This window comes from Atta cephalotes (assembly GCF_000143395.1).
Source record: "Atta cephalotes unplaced genomic scaffold scaffold00039, whole genome shotgun sequence".
Lineage (NCBI taxonomy): Eukaryota > Metazoa > Arthropoda > Insecta > Hymenoptera > Formicidae > Atta > Atta cephalotes.
Window position 1 is genome coordinate 1,542,457 of NW_012130103.1, and position 6,254 is coordinate 1,548,710.

The following is a 6,254-nucleotide window of genomic DNA, read 5'->3' on the forward strand; positions in this document are numbered from 1 at the left end:
AAGTAAGTACGTACCGTACGACGAGAGAAGAAGACGAGGGAAACGGAAGGAAAGGAAGACGACGAAGAACGGACGGACGACGACTGTACGCGTCTACTACTTCTTCTCTCTCTCTCTCTCTCTCTCTCTCTCTCTCTCTCTCTCTCTCTCTTTCTTTCCGATTGCAGGAAGGCAAATCTATTCGAATGAATTAGATAGCCTAATAGCAACATCTTGGAATAAGAAGTGAGTGTTTTTTTTCCAACGTCGGTAATAACGTTCTACTTCGTTCTGCTCGAGGAATGGGAGCAACGTCATTAAGATTGAATATGCAGTATGTGAGATTTAAGTGAATTCTAAAATATAGCGCGCAAATATGTGAGAAGCTCGTTAACGAATTCCAAGCGAAATGAATATTTAGAAGAACAGAGATATAAAGGATGATTTGTAGATGAAGATCTATCAATATGAAGGATAAGACGAGTGACGTTCAAAAATTCTATTTTCATCAAGTCCAAATAAACGAAGAAGAAACAACAACATATAATGATTATGATAGCGTTCGTTATACCTGACGGCTGGAACTTCCAAACTTCCATTCTACCAGAAGCTCGCGTCGCGATTTTATATCGGCGAGGTAGGAGAGAAAGTCTTGCAAGAGATGCGTCTCTCTTTCTACGACTGAAACAGTTCTTCTTCTTCTTAAACTGAGTTTGGTAAACCCTCGTACAAGTCGAAGTTCTGACCGTGCGGGTGGCGTCGAAGAGACGTAAGGGCGGAGGCGCCGTAAAAGTTGGACGAAGTCAATTTTGCAGTTGAAGTTGGTAATGCGATTTGTGCCGGAATAAATAGTTTGAGAGGAGAGCACACAGTACGCGCAAGGGTCCCTCTATCTCGTTCCCCTTTCTGTCGCTTCTACGTTTGTCGCGATTGTGTCTCTAGCGGCTAACTCGTCGACCAATCCACTCGAGTTTGGTGTCATGAGCATGTCTGTTGAATCGGCTGGACATTCTTATTAGAGAAAGTTTTGCTTAAATCAAAACAACAATAACTTAATGAAAAATCGATGCTGAAATCATGAGAATTCGAATTTATACGAAATTGAATTTATACGAAAGAAAATTTTATTGAAAAATTTAAAATGCTAGATATAAGTTTGAAAATAATTTTGGACAATCAAAATTAAAAATAAAATTCAACTGATGAGCGCATACTGCAAATAACTTTGATATTTTAACAGTTTGAGTTTCTAACAAAATTATTTTAACGATCCAGTAAAATTATTTTCAGACCTGTAGCCAGAAAAATTTTACTGAAAGATTTAAAATTTTGCTGAATATAGATCTGAATAATTTTATTAGATCATCAAAATGTTATGTTGAAAACTAAATAAAGAATTTATGAGCAATACTAGAAAAAAATTTGATATTCTAGCAAGTTTGAATTTTCAACAAAATTATTTTCAGAGATCTGTATCCAACAAAATTTTAGACTCGTTCTTTCCGTACTATAACGTTCGCTAGTAAAAGAACAAAGTTCGAAGGGCGAAAAAGTATAAATATCCCGATTGCTCTGACATGGGGAATGAGATTAACATCGATTATTGTTTTCGGGATGAAAGCGCGCAAATATTCTGCTCGACAATTTTCACAACGAGTATTAAATTACGACGTTTTGTTTGACCATCTTCAACGACGATTTCGCACCGTTGCAACCCAATGATAGTTTTCTTCAGGATCCTTGAGCCACGCGAAATTAATGACACTCTTCTCGACTCGTTACGTTACACGCAAGCGGCAAATTGCCACGAGTCCGGGAACGTAATCCGCGAAAACGCAATAATAAGCCGGCTGCCTCAGTGAAAAACGGGCGCCGCGCGCTCTCCTTCTCGTACGCTCCCCGTATCCTTGTTCTCGACACTGACCATATCCCCGTTGCACCCCCCCTCCCCCTTGACCGGCGCACTGCTATTCTGACCGTAATCCGGGAGATGAAAACTTACGCTAATTAAATCGTTAATAGCGGCGAGCGCATGCACGTAACGGCCACGGCGGTTACTTAATCTCGAGAAAATGAAACATTCGCGGTATCTACAGTCCGCTTTCCCCGCACACGTGCGCGTTGCTGAGATATGTACTGTCTCCAGTGCGCACGCACTGATTTCACAAACGGCACATTTCTCCTCTTTTCTCCTTCCCAAAGAGTTTCAGAGACATGTATTTAATCTCTTTCGTTCATCGCATCCGCCTCGACGCGGAGCCTCATTATATTCCGCGCGCATCCGTTTTGTGCGATTCACCGACGCTAATTCCTCCCCCGGCACACACCGTCGCCTGAACTCCCTGTCATCCTTAATGCGATCGTCGATAGTGATAAAAATGCGAGAAGTCAAGTCCGCTCTCTCGCAGACTACTGCCTGTAATTTGGTGGATCTCGTGCTCCTCGATCTGCCATGTCCTCGTGTTTCTCGTCCCTTTCCTCGTCGCTTTCGCGAGGCGTGTCGGAAAAATAGCGTCGAGGGCTGCGAATTTGAATAACGCAATTCACTGAATCGAGTTCCGAAAGGCGGCGCATTAGAATGCCACAGCTGGGCTAGTCGTCGACGATTCCCCTCGATTTCGTTGATGTTGTTGCTCGTCGTATAATAGTTTAACTCGACACTCTCGTTGTCTGTTGGTATGGTACAAACGCCGCATTTCTGTCTGACCTAAGCCAGTATCTATAGTCGGTTTTTATTTTAAGATCGTATTAAGTAATATCTTCATGGAAAAAAATTAATTGAATGGTTTAGCAAAATATTATACTTGCTGCACGAGTCAAGCTATATTTGATAATCAAAAAAATTGTGTCTATAAATTGTGTCTATAAAATTATCAGTGCTAATTAGCTAATTATTTGTTATAATGAAAATTGCTAATGTAACAAGTTTTCTTCATTACAGCAGCAAAATTACGTGCCATCTTAAAAATTTTGACGTACATTGACTTTCATAGAAAAGATCTATAAATTAGATTGATTTTCATTATCTTTGCTGTATTAACAAATTTATTGTGCTATTGCAACAAATATATACATAATTATCTACAATTGTTAATTTTATTCAGCTGTACAATTTGACTACTTTGACAGTCTTTACTAATAGAAAATTGGTTGTATATCACCGTAAATTTGTTGAATCAGTGAAGTTTATATCATATTTGTTTCAACAAGTCTTTTTTTTCACAATCGAGATGCTAATGCGGCTCTCTGATTGGTTCATGACATCTTAAGTGTACTCAAGATATAATAGTCTTACATATAAGAATCGATTATGAATATCAGCCCTAATTTCATTAAGAAAAATTTTTTGTCCGTTCTCGGACGCCACTGGCCGATAGGATTTTCGTTTAAGATCACGCTCTATCGCGCACGCATCGTCAATGGAAAATGGCAAGAGAGGGCTGAGGATTGAGGATTGACAATACTGCATTTTCTGCACATTCATCGAGTTCTACCGTCCACGACGGTGGCACATATAAGGGTATTTGCAGCCTCTATTGAAAATCGTTACTCGTCCGAGACCCGCGCCGAGACTCGCAGCGCCGAGTTAAATGTAGAACTTCGAATAGCCGGTCGGAATAAAATATAGGTGGATATAGAGGGACGATAAAGGAAGTTTTCCCCAGCACGTAGGGCGTGCGATATGAATTCTAGCGCGAGGTAAAAGCCAAGTAATAATGAGTCGTAGCACGGAGTCGGACGTTTATGTGCCGAAGATTACAATTAACTGCCTCCGATAGCTCGAAAGCGTTACGCGCGTGCAAATTATATTTCATTACATTTCGACGATCGGTTCGATCGTGCATCAAGTTATGCCATCGTCGAGCCTCGTCCTCGCGACTTCGAGCACCCATCGAATAATTTATTTCACGGACTACTTATCGAACCGTGAACTTGCAGATAGAGGACCGTTTTTGTAGGACCGATTACCCTCTGATCGGTATTATACGGTCGCTGAATCTCTAAACCCGATTTTCCCTCCGCTTCCAAACCACCGCGTTCTCGTTCGATGGCTTAAGTAAACTCATGAGAATAAATAGAGCCAAAGTTGTTAGGACAATCGGGAAAAGGGATTAGAGCCATTTAGCTTGGCCATTCTCCGTTTGCTTCTTCCCCTCCCTCTCTCTTTCTACCCTGAACGGACACTCCTAATACGGCACTTTAATTATCGAGAGTGCTAGGCTGCATGGGCCGCAATTTACTTTTTCGAAGAGAAACGGAAATCCTACGGCGAGGACTCCTACCCGCAATTTTTCTTCCGACCGCCAGACGCTTAGCTCATGTTAGTCAAGTAGGATTACCGTAGCGTCACCTGAATCTTGTAGTGTTTTGTTGCGTGCGAAGAACTGCATCTTATCGTCAGACTAGTGGTACCTATGCTAGATTTAACTCCCTCCACCCCTCCGTCAGCTTTCCTGCCTGCCCGTCCGCTTCTCGGGGGATACTCCGTAGACCGACGTCTTGCTAACAAGAACCTGAAAAGATCTCCCGAGTAAGATCGAGGGTGATTTATCACCGTAACCCATGGTCTCGTGTATTTTTCCAAGCTTTCCTCTACCGCGTCTGTTCTTTCTTCGCGTCGTATTCTCATACATCGTGGCGCGCGCATTGTACAAAAACACCGACCGTCGATATTCACTCGAATTGAATCCATGCTTCGGAAGATATATTGAATCGACGCGTAAGCGCGTGCACACTCACGATTGGCGAGCGCAGAGCAGTTAGAGCAAAGAATGACCACAAATTTGGCCCATTTTGGTGGTCCTCGAATTTCTAATCGAACTATATGCTAAACAATGGTACAATATAATGGGATATTAGTCTCAGAAAAAATTTAAGTTGAACATAGGGTTAGTTTTGGAGATATGGGGAGTCAAATATGTACTGAAAAACGAGTTTGATTATAGACACCAGATAATATAATTACAATATATTATACAAATATCATTTTTTATCTTTACAAATATTTAATAAGTTTAATTACTGTTGGTAATACCGTTTAGTAATACTTACTAAATAATTGTAAAGATAAAATTATGTTTAGTTATATCATCCGAACATTTGATTGAAATTATTTCACTCAAAATTAGATAGATATACACTGTAAAACATAAAATATTAATTTTAAAGATGTACTGGATTTTCTGAGACGTGCAAAAATATTAAAATTAATATCTTTAAGTTATTATTATAATATATTATTGTAGTAATACTTTCTTTAAGTTATTATTATACAATATATTATTGACTATGTTGAATACAATTTAATAGAATACAAAATCAGAATTATTATAGCCCAGCTAGTTGATGTTTGCTGATAATTTATTAATATGATATAATCACGAAATGGATTCAAATATTTCAATCATAAATGTGATCCTTTTCAATGAATAAAATAATAAATAACTAAACATGTCAACGATATAATCTTATGCAAAGATCTGTTTATATCATCTGTCTATGTAGTCTTCATGATGTGTTTTCTTTGATTCATTAGCGTCCTATTTCATGGTGTGTCAAGGTGATGTATAAAATTTGTAATTTAAGTAGACAGAGAAACCGTCTTTAAGTTAAAATTAACATTTTATTTTTTAGTGTAATCAAACTTTTTTCTCAATGTGATCAAATTTCTATTATTTCCAATATTCTTCAAGCATAAAAGGAAAGTTAATACTTTCTTGAAGTCCTTTGTTCCTCATTGTTAATAATATTATAAATGCTAGAAAATAACATTTGATAGTATATGGTGGGAAATGTAATAGGGATGGAGTGTACGTATCTTATGTGTGCACGGAACATTCTCAGTTTGATTAGAAGTTCGAGGGCCACTAAAATGGACAAAAAACATGTATTTTACGATCGATCTTTCTGCAGCTGTATAAGTGCTGTGCGACGGAAGATCGCGTCACTCTTTGTTTCAACTTAACGAACATCGGGCTATCGAGTCTATCGAGTTTACGATTATATTACCGTTACGATATACATCACGCGTCAGACGCAGATACGCTTTGATCCGCATGAGCAATCAAGCTGCACCAATTTCGCATACTCGATCAATCACGGAATGTTCCGCACTCTCGGCACGGCGATGTCACCTCCGCTCGATTGTACTTTCCGCGGTACACTCCATCGCAATGTATTACCTGCGCCTGTGTCATACAATTTAATTAATTTCACAGTCGTTCCACTTCTCCGTAAATCCGATAAATAAATTTGAATTTATTTGACAGAAAAAT